Source organism: Arachis hypogaea, chromosome 17, assembly GCF_003086295.3.
Source record: "Arachis hypogaea cultivar Tifrunner chromosome 17, arahy.Tifrunner.gnm2.J5K5, whole genome shotgun sequence".
NCBI classification, from domain to species: Eukaryota; Viridiplantae; Streptophyta; class Magnoliopsida; order Fabales; family Fabaceae; genus Arachis; species Arachis hypogaea.
This window is the reverse complement of record NC_092052.1, coordinates 113,449,242-113,461,037: the sequence shown is the minus strand read 5'-3', so window position 1 is coordinate 113,461,037 and position 11,796 is coordinate 113,449,242.

The following is an 11,796-nucleotide window of genomic DNA, read 5'->3' as shown; positions in this document are numbered from 1 at the left end:
AAAAAAGATATTTTTTTTTATTTTTTGAATTAATGAAGAAAGAGAAAAATAACCAAAAGACACCAAATTTAAAATTTTTAGATCTAAGACTCTAAAATTTCGAAAATTCAAAGAGAAAAACACCAAAAGACACCAAACTTAAAAATTTAAAGATCAAAACAAGAAGAAAATAGAAGAACAACTTGAAGGTCAAGATGAACACCAAGAACACTATTTGAAAAATTCAAGCCAATAAAGCCAAACAAAGGATACCAAACTTAAGAATTGACACTAGACTCAAACAAAATACACTTTTTTTGAAATTTTTTTGGAAAAAGACACCAATAAATTCGAAACTTTTACCAAGAACAAGAACTAAAGACTCAAACAAAATATAAAGATTAATAAAGAAAAGAAAAGATTTCTGAAGAAATTTTGAAAAATAAAACAAGAAATAGGTAAGACTCAAAGTAAGAAAAATCAAAAGAAAATAAATAGCCAAAAACAGAAAATGTTTTGAAAAAATATTTTTGAAAGAAAAGAAAAAAATTCAAACTTTAAGCAAGAAGAAGAACAAAATCAAAGGACTCAAATAAAAAGATCAAGATTAATAAAGAAAAGAAAATATTTTGGAAAACTTTTTGAAAAGAAAATAAAAGACTCAGATAAAATTAAACCTGTAAAGAAAAAGAAATTTACCTAATCTAAGTAACAAGATAATCCGTCAGTTGTCCAAACTTGAATAATCCCCAGCAACAACAATCCCCAGCAACAACGCCAAAAACTTGGTGCACGAATCCCCACACTTTGTACAAATGAACCAGCAAGTGCATTGGTCGTCCAAGTAATACCTGAGCGAGTCAAGGTCGATCCCATGAGGATTGTGGTTTGAAACAACTTATGGTTATCTTGCAGATCTTAGTCAGGTGAATAGGAGATGTAGGTATGTTTGTTTAATTGCATAAAAGGAATAATGAGATCTAAACTAGGTTGACCTGTTTACAATGATAAGAAGATGGTTAAGGCTTGGAGATGCTTTGTCCTTATGGATTAACTCTAGTCTTACTGTTTTCAATTGTGAATGATTTCTTCTATGGCAGGCTGTATGTAATTGACGCTGGTTTGAGCAGCCGCCAATACTTCTCCAGATCTGAACCCCAGGGTTAGTGCGGATCCAGTCTGATTGAAGATGAAGCTCCTGCAGTTTATTCTCCTTGGTGATCCTACTCAAAACGCCACAGACAAGGTCGAATCTTCTGGATCAGAGGATGCTGCGCCTTTGGGTTCTAGCCTCTACCACAGAAACCCCAATCTCCCCATACTTTAGCTGAACTGGTGTCTCGAGAAGTCCCCAACGAAGTCGTGAATTAGCCGTCTAAGAGATGTATAATCAAGCTGGTGGTTTATCATTGTCCGATGAAAGACTCACTCCGAACCCATGTAGAATGTGATAACCTTATGCCAGTTCAACGTATTCATATTGATGAAGAACGAAGATACATCTTAGAATAGAGAATCAAACATAAATTGAGAAAGAACAATTGTACTTTTATTAATCCATAAAACTCAGCAGGGCTCGTCCCCTTAACCTAGGAGGTTTAGAAACTCATACTGATAGAAAATACAATGTGAGAAATGAAATATGGCAAAAAGTCCTTGTATGATTATGTAAAATACCCTTAAATACTAAACTAATGACTAAGGATTACATAAGAAGGGTAAAACAGTCTTTTAGTGCTAAAATCCACTTCTGGGGCCCAATTGGTGAGTTTTTGGGCTGAGCTTTGATGAGATCCACGTGCTATGAGGCCTCTAGGGCATTTGGATGCTGGTCTCCTCCTTGGGCGCTGGACGCCTGGAATGGGCAGAAGGCTGGCGTTAGACGCCAATTTTGGGCCTTCTATTCTAAAGCAAGGTATAAACTATTATACATTTCTGGAAAGCTCTGAAAGTAAGCTTTCCATAGCCGGTAAGAACGCTCTATTTGGACTTTGGTAACTCCAGAAAAGCTCTTTCGAGTGAAAGGAGGTCAGATCCGGATAGCATCTATAGTGCTTTCTCTGCCTCTGAATCAGACTTTTGCTTCAGCTCTTCAATTTCAGCAAAAAATTATCTGAAATTGCATAAAAATACACTAACTCAAAGTAGAATCCAAAAATATAAAATTTTCACCAAAACCTATGAAAACTTAATAAAAATTAAACAAAACATGCTAAAAACTATATGAAAATGTTGCCAAAAAGCGTATAAAATATCCGCTTATCACTGGCGCCCAGGGAGGGTGCTGCACGCTTTCTTCCTTTTTGCTCTAAACTCTGCCGAATTGCTCCGGATTTTACCTGAAATTATAAAAAATACCAAAACAACTCAAAGTAGCATCCAAAGGGGATTTGAGCACCAAAATCAAGCAAAACTAAATAGAATCTAACTAAAAACCACTGAAAAATAGTAAGAAAAAGGGTATAAGATGCTTACGCATCATAATACCAAACTTAAACTGTTGCTTGCTGATAAACTCCAATTTTGTGGTTTATTTTATGATTAATTTGGAGAATTTTATCAACTTTTCTCACATTTATTCAATGAAATAGCATGCTTTTGTAATTCTCCCTTAATTTGTGCTCAAGTGTAAAAACATGCTTTTTAGGCCTTAAAATAGCTAAATTTAATTCACTTTAATTCCATTCGATGCCTTGATATGTTTGTTAAGTGATTTCAGGTTTAGAAGGTAAAGATTGGATTGAAGGAATGAAGGAAAAGCATGCAAAATGGGAGAACTCATGAAGAAATGAAGGAACCGCAAAGCTGTCAATCTTGACCTCTTTGCACTCAATTGATCATAACTTGAGCTACAAAGATCCAAATGAGATGGTTCTAGTTGCGTTGGAAAGATAATATCTGGGGCTTCAAAATGATATAAAGTTTTCTATAGTTGCCTGGCGTATAGGGATACGTACACGTGCATCATGTGCACGCATCGCAGGATCAGCGTGGGTCCATTTTAGCAAAACGTGGCCAGCGATTTCTAGCTCATTTTGGACCCAATCTAACTCATTTATGATGTTATTAAACCCAAGGATTGAAGGGAGAATGAACTAAGTAGCCATAATAGAGTTTTTGCATCATATTGTAGAGAAGCTCTCCCTTCTCTCTAGAATTTAGGGTAGTTTAGGTCAAATTCTCTTGGATCCAACTTTTGATTCTTGTTTTGATTTAGCTTTCCTTCTTAATTTCTTGTTATTACATCTTTGATCTTCTAGTTTTACTTGTTAATTTCTTATTTTGCTCTCTTTTATGTTGATGAACCATTGTTGAATCTTGATTTCTTTGAATGCAATCTTATGTTTCCAAGTCTCTTTTATGTTATCTCCATTGTTATTGTTGATTTCTTGTTGATGTTAGTTGTGGGTTTTGTTAATTCTCGCATTTTGTGATGTTTACTTTTATTGCACTCTAGGTGTTTGATGAAATGTTTCCTTTGATTATGGAGTAGTTTTCTTGACTCTTGGCCTAGGCTAAGGGAATTGAGTGACCTGGAGTCATTGGGTCTCATTAAATTGGTGATTTGAGAACCCTTGGTGGTCAATTTGATAACCATTGCTACTAGCCTACTACTAAGTCAATTAGTAGCTAGGTTAGGACTTATGGATTGATGTTGATCAAGCCATTTGACATACTTCAAGCATAGAAGTACACTTAATGATCTTGGTTCCTCATAATTGTCAATATATGGTTTGTTGACAAGGATAGTGATCTCAATTCCTATGCTTAGCCAAGAGTTGTTTGCCTTTCTTTATTAGTTCTTGTCATTTATTTTCTTGTTATTTACTTTTCTTGTTAACTACAAATCAAACCTCTTGTTTTTCATAGCCAATAATTGAGCACTTCATTGCAATTCCTTGTGAGACGACCCGATGTTTAAATACTTCGGTTAATTCTTATTGGGATTTGTACTTGTGACAACCAATATTTTTGCATGTGAGGATTCTTTGTCGATTTAGAACTATACTTGCAACGAGATTTCATTTGTGAAATTCTAAACCATACAAAGAAACCGAGCATCAAAATGGCGCCATTGCCGGGGAATTGCAATGGTGCTTTGTTATTGGCTATTGTGAATATGTGAATATGTTTGTCTTTTACTTGTTTGTTAGTATTTGTTAGGTTTAGGACTTTGTTGCTTATTTTTGTTAGCTTTTGCTTTTATTTGCTACTATGAATTCTCATCCCTTTGGCTATGAGTTTGGTTCAAATTATGTTGTAGGAAATGGGAGCTACAATGAGAATGTGCATCCAGGATAGAACAATCAAAGATGGGAGGAGCCTCAAGGAATTGATTACTCCTCTTGGCAACAACAACCTCCGGTTTCCTATAGGTATAATTCCAATCCTAATGCATATCAATCTAATGGATGTGGTGACCCTTATTGTGATTGTCAACAACCACCACCATATGCCTATGAACCACCTCTTCAACATGGTTTTGAACCACCTTACTCACAAGCCTCATACCACCAACCACCTCCATATGACCCCAACCCATATCCACTATACCAACCACCTTGTGAACCATATGAACCATATGTAGAACCACCCCAATTCTACCACCAATACCCTCAAGAACCACCACCTCCATACTATTACCAAGATGAATCATTTCCCATGTATGATAACTTTTAACCACAAAATGAATTCTCCTTTTCACCACAACCCTCCATGGAAGAACACCCATATCCATCAATCCAAGAGCAATATAATCCTAATTATACTAGTCAAGCGGAACAAGAGCTAATGGATCGTCTCAAGGAAGCAATGGATCGGCTTCAAGTAATAATCCGTCAAAAGGAGCGAGAGGAAGCCCAAAGGATGAATGAAGCTATCGAGGCTAACCTTGCCAAAATTAAAGCCACATTGGACTCATAGGACTCATGCAACAAGTAAAGCACCTCCACAGATGAATGTGAGAAATCAACCAAAGAGTGGAGTATGAAGGAGATTCTAGAATCCCAATATGAGGAAAGGAGATGGGGTCTGTCTTGCAACAAGTGGAGAGTGAAGAGATTGTTAATGAAGAAGAAGTGGTTGAAGAGCTAGGCGAAATTGAACAAGAGGTGGATTTCAAGCTTGAAGACACTTCCATACCAAGTGATATTGTTGATGATCTTGTGGAAGTTGTTGAACCTTCTTCCAATGAGCTTGAAATTGGTGTTGAGGAGTGGTGCATGGCAGAAGTTAACCAATTAAGAGATTTTATTTAAGAGAATAGCGTTATATGTATAGCTCTTAACTGGCTAAGATCTGTCTCACCAATTTAAAAAGGGTTTTCACAAATTTTAGAAATAAAATACTGGGAGAATGAGTCCCAGGTCGTCTCCCAACGAGTTGCAGGAAAGAGTGCTATTTTATTAATTAGAAAATTCCCAGAAAGTTGAGTTTTGGTAATGAGAAATTAAAATAATTGTGCATTAAAGCAATAAAAATAAACTAAGAATAATTATTGATTTTCTAAATAAAAGGCCTTGACTGGGGGAATAATTAAGTGGAACTTCTATTCTTGTTGGGATCTTCTCAAGTGTGGTGTAAAAAGGTTGTTGTTCTCACTCGATTACCCCTTACTAAATAAGGGAAAGTATGGTGATTGAACTAACTCTTACCCTCAGATCCTAGTCCTCTCCCTTGGGGAGGTCCAGTGTTAGTAGGAATGGAATTAGCTAACAACGTCCAGTTTAACTAAGCACTTGAGCATTCCAACTCAAGTATCGCCTCTTAATCAACCCCATGTCAAGTAGAAATTCTACTCCATTGACATGAAATTAATAATCATAAAAATATGAGGAGACATAATTAAATAAAATAAAATAGAGAATTGAAATCAATTAAAATAAAAATACTTCTATATATTGATAAATTCGAAACGCAACATAATTGTCTGAACAGAATCAATGAGTAACTAATTAAAAATAAGGGAATAAGGAAACGAACTAAAGTAATGTCTTCAACGTAGAAAATGACTCTCAGCATCCAAAAATCCAAACAAAAACATAAACTATCAATGTAATGCAACTCTAAAAACTCAGATCTGAAACTAAGTGTAATCCTAATGTGATGAATCTGAATGTTTGTGGATACCTCTTGAGTTTCTACATGTTCCCTAGGTTTAGTCTGTGTTTCTGGGCCAAAAACTGGGTCAAAAAGCGGCCCGAAATTGCCCCCAGCGTATTCTATTATTTTTGCAGATCGCGCAGGTCATGCGTACGCGTCGTCCATGCGTTCGCGTCAGTCATCTCCTTAGTTTCTTGTGTTCCTTCTATTTTTGCAAGCCTCCTCTCCAATTTCTAAGTCATTCATGCCCTATGAAACCTGAAACACTTAACACACGGATCATGGCATCGAATGGGATAAAGGAGAATTAAAATATATAATTAAAGGTCTCTAGGAAGCAAGTTTTCAACCATGGAGTGATTTTGGGAAGGAATTGTAAATACATGCTTATCATATGAATAAGTGGGTAAAAATTTGATAAAACCACACAATTAAACACAATATAAACCATAAAATAATGGTTTATCAACCTCCCCACACTTAAACATTAGCATGTTCTCATGCTTAGTTGAAGGAGATAAAGTAAATGAGTAGGGACATGTAAAACTCATGCAATGCAATGCAACCTATATATGTATATGAATGCAACTATATGATTCGTGTCTACTTGGTTAAAAGTAAATAAGCTCTTTCAAGACAATTATAAATTAGATTTCACTAACTCAATTTATATAGTAAATACAGGTAACATTGTAAGAAGACAGCTCATGAAAGCAGAGAACATAGAATTAAACACTGAACCCTTACTAGTAGTGTATGTGCACTCAAATCACTCAAGTATATAGGGTAATCACTCTACTCTTCTCTAATTATGCTTTCTAAATTTTTGTTCTCCACCTAATCAATCAACAATATTTAACATACCAATGCAAACATCATGAGGTCTTTTCAAGGTTGTAATGGGGCTAAGGTAAGGGTAAGGGTATATATATATATATATGGCTAAGTGAGCTACAAATTGAATCTTTAATTAACCTAACTTTAGAATCATGCCTAGCTACCCATAGTCTTCACTTTTGTATTACATACTCATGCATAAACTTTTTTTAAATTTTATCACATATGCATTGATCTTTGGACTTAACTTAACTTAGAATCGGGGTAATTTTGTTCCCTCATATTTATTTAAATATATTTTTATTATTATTATTTATCTCTTTTTTTTTAACATGAAAATAAATATAGCTTATCAATGCACATGAATTTTTAATTTTTATAGTTTCACATGAGTAGGCACCCAAATTCCCATTATTTTATCATGACACATCCCTTTATTAACCCTTGTTCCTACAATCTTCCCATACTCAATTAACACACAATTTCTATTTTAAGCTAACCAAAGATTCAATTGGGATATTTAATTGTTTTTCCGCTTAAGGCTAGTAATGTGGTAAAATATAGAACAAATGGGATTAAAAAGACTCAAAATGGCTAACAAAGGTAATTTAAAGGGTAGGCTTATTTGGGATAAGTGAGCTAAAATCAAACAATGGCCTCAATCATATGCAAGCATGTAAATACATTAAACATTGGACATATAGGATGAAACAAAATAAGATTACAATCATAGAGAAGTAAACACACAAGAATAAAATATTTATGGTTAAATAATGTAACCATGTAATTAAGCTCAAATCTCACAGGTTGTGTGTTCTAGCTTTTTAAACTATGTTCCAAATACAACTTCAAACAAGTTTACACAAAGGTTTTGATTTAAATTAGTGAAATTTTTTAAAAAGTAGGGTCTTAGAAGAAACTTATTATTTTTAATCAAGTAGAACATGCATGTAATTAACCTATTACTACGCAATCTATCCTATTCTACAAAAGAAAAATTAACTAAATATCCTATTTTACTGGTGTTTAAGGAAAAGAAATTACCTCTGGAAGTCAGGTACACCTCCCCACACTTAAGGCTTTGCACCGTCCTTGGTGCCATCTGTCAGGAACAAAGGGGGGCTGGTAGCAGCATCTCCACCATCGGGATCGTCATGGCTCCCTGTACTGGTAAATGAAGTGGACTCCGAGGTGTCTGGGTCTTTGTAGTTTCCCAAAAGTAGCTCTTTGAGGTATGTGAATCGGCGCTTGTTACGGTGCTCTCTTAGCTTTGCTTTGTGTTCCTGCCGATCCAACCTTTCAAGTATCTGATGGAGCAGTTGGTTTGTTATAGGTGCTTGTGGTGTTGAAGGAGGAATATCTTCAGCCGGTTCTGTAGGCTGGCTTGTAGTGGCTGCTGGTAGTCTGATATATTTCCCGTTAGGGACGTACTGATCATCCCTTGGGAGTATGACTTTGGTGTCCCCAGCTCTGTAGGGGACTCCAGCTGCTAAGACGAGATCTGAAACCAAGGCGGGGAAAGGTAAGTTGCCCGCTATCTATACGTGTCCCATTGCATTCTCTTGGTAAGTTTAGGTGTTGGTCTGTAAGAATACACCAAAGTAAAACAGCCATGTCTGCAGTGAAGGAGGACTCGTGAGTGCTCGTAAATATATAATGGGACATGATCTGTGCCCATACTCGAGCCTCCAAGGTAAGTGGTGAAGCCGATATCCCTTTTGGTTGGGATCGGTGGTATCCGTAGATCCATCTGCTGCCAGGTTGTGCTATAACTCTGAAAATGATGTCCCAGTCAAATTGGTATGTCTGGCACTTGAGTGAGACTTCTTGAAATGCGTCCAATCCTTCTGGAGCAGGGGGAAGATCTAAAGCTTGTTGAATGGCCTATTCCATTATGGGGACTTGCTTCTGACAGACATAGACAGACTGCCTGGTTGGCATGTGAATGTTGGAGTAGAATTCTACTACCCATGAGAGATTAACCTATCGTGGCTGTCTCCGTATGAATCCCCATTGTCTTCATTCAATTTGCGGCTCAACAAATTCAGCAATGCGGGTTGGGAGGATGAGAAGGTATTCATTGTTGTAATTCCTCTCCGCCAGGATGGGGAACATCTGCTCACAGTAGCGGTTAGGGAACCGCGCAGTGTCCTTTGCTGGGAAGGCTTTTTCTTTTTTGTTGACCTTGATGATCCTCTTGATTCTTTTTGTTGAGGGCTTTACTACTGTTGAAGATGGCTCTGCCACTAATGCTCTTTTTGTACCTTTCCTTGCTGGTGGTTTGGGGGTAGCTTTCTCTTTACCTTTCTTGGTGGCCATCTTGAAAAAGGAAAGAGAAAGTAATATGTAAAGCGAAGGGTTCGAGCAAGGGAGTGAACATGATGGTTGATAATCAATGCACGGTGAAGAAGGATGTCGTTAACACATGGTCTAGACTACATGTGAAAAGTTCATCAAAGGTAATGTATTAAGTGCATGTTATGGCAACTAAATGCAAGATGTTTATTGGCATGCTGGCAAAGGCATGAGTAGCACAGATCAAGCATTCAATGTCCAAGTTAGATTACCAAGTCTTTCAAACTAATAACCTTTTTGTATTGACAATTAAATTAAATTAATAAAATATAAAAGGGGTTTTGTGAAAAGCAAGCATTAAGGTAGTATCATAACATGAAAGTAGTGCAAGATGCCATACAGACTTTTTCACAAACACATAGCATGCATGGTAAATATGTTTTTGAAAATATAAAATAGAACATGCAAGTAATCCTTTTAAAAAGTAATATTAATTGTCAAATAAAATCATGATAATCCACAAGCAAAATATAGAAAATAAAGACCTAAATAAATTTCCAACACCAATTAAAAGGAATAAAAAGAAAGAAGAAGAAAAAGAAAAAGAAAATATAGATAAAGAAGGTAAAAAGAAAAAGAAGAATAAAACATAATAAAAAAATAAGAATAATAATGGAAAAGTAAAGAAGGAAGAAGAAAATAAAAAACCTTGATAATGGTGGTGAAAAAGAAAGAAAAAAGGGAGAGTAAAAAGTGAGAAAGAGTAATAAGGAAGAAGGGAGAAGAAGGAAGAAAGAAGGGATAAGAAAAATTAGGATTTGGGGAAGAAAAGATAAGATATTTTGGCTGATCTGGATATTCTGTGCGCCGCACGTGACACGGACGCGTGGATCACGCGGTCGCGTGATGTGCAATAAATACAGGTGACGCGGACGCGTGGGTCACGCGATCGCGTGAGCTGAAATGTGCGATTGGCGCGAGGGCAGCGACGCGTTCGCGCAACTCTCTGTGTTAAACTCATTTTGCCAAAACTTAAGGTGACGCGATCGCGTGGTTGACGCAATCGCATGAATAGCCATGTTTGGAAGACGACGCGGCCGCGTGACAGGGCTGGTGCTTCTAGCTCACTCCAGCCCCACTCCATTGCAACTTGCTGCCATACACCCTTTTTACGTCGATTTTTTAGGGTCACGCATTCGCGTGGGTGACGCAGACGCGTGGGAGGCTTATTTTCCAAATGACGCAACCGCCTGGGTGATGCGGACGCGTGGGCATGTTTATGCCTAAGGCACGCCTCCAGCCACGTTTTCGCGTGACTCTCTGTCCAATTCTCTTTTCTTCAATACGCCATGGTGACGCAGACGCGTCACCGACGCTGTCGCGTCGCGTGCGTGCTTTCTTTTTTTTTTTAAATAAAATGCAGAATGCTCATGCAAACTATATACAGCTATATGCAGGGATGATGAGAAGAGTCATTACCATCATAAAAATAAAGTAAAAACAAAACTAAGACTGAAACGGAACGATCATACCATGGTGGGTTGTCTCCCACCTAGCACTTTGCTTTTACATCCTTAAGTTGGACGCTCTTTAGGCTCATTATGCTTCTCTTGGTGGGTCTTCCAAGAGGAAGATCTCTAGTTCCTTTTGATTCTTCATCTTCTCACCATGATAAAGTTTAGGCGATGTCCATTGACCTTTAGAAATTTGGAGCTAGTAAGATGACGCAGGTGGAAAACTCTGTATAGCTCTACCTTCTCTACTCTGTATGGACCTTCCTATCTTGATCTCAGTTTACCTGGCATGAGCCTCAGTCTGGAGTTATATAGTAGAACTAACTCCCCTAGTCTGAATTCTTTCCATTTAATGTGCTTGTCATGGACAACCTTCATTTTCTCCTTGTAACGCCTGGAGTTATCATATGCTTCTAGGCGGAGGTTCTCTAGTTCTGCTAGTTGTAGCTTTCTTTCAGCACCAGATTTCGTAAGATTCATGTTGCATTCCCTTACAGCCCAGAAAGCCTTGTGTTCTACCTCTACGAGGAGGTGGCAAGCCTTTCCATATACCAAGCGGAAGGGGCTCATCCCAATGGGTGTCTTGTACGCTGTTCTATATGCCCAGAGTGCATCTTGTAGCCTGGCACTCCAGCCCTTCCTATGAGATTTTACTATCTTCTCCAGAATACGTTTAATCTCTCTGTTAGAGACTTCTGCTTGCCTATTGGTCTGGGGATGTTAGGCTGTTGCTACTTTGTGAATTATCCCATGCTTTTTCAGTAATCCTGTTAGTCTCCTGTTACAAAAATGGATGCCTTGATCATTCACGATTGCTCGTGGTGATCCAAAGCGACTGATAATATGGTTTCTAACAAAGGAAACAACAGTGTTAGCATCATCAGTGCGGGTAGGAATTGCTTTCACTCACTTAGAAACATAATCTACGGCTAACAGTATATAAAAGTAACCATTAGAATTTGGAAATGGACCCATGAAGTCAATGCCCCAAACATAAAAAATTTCACAGAAAAGCATAAGCTGTTGAGGCATCTCATCCCTCTTAGATATATTACCAAACCTTTGGCAT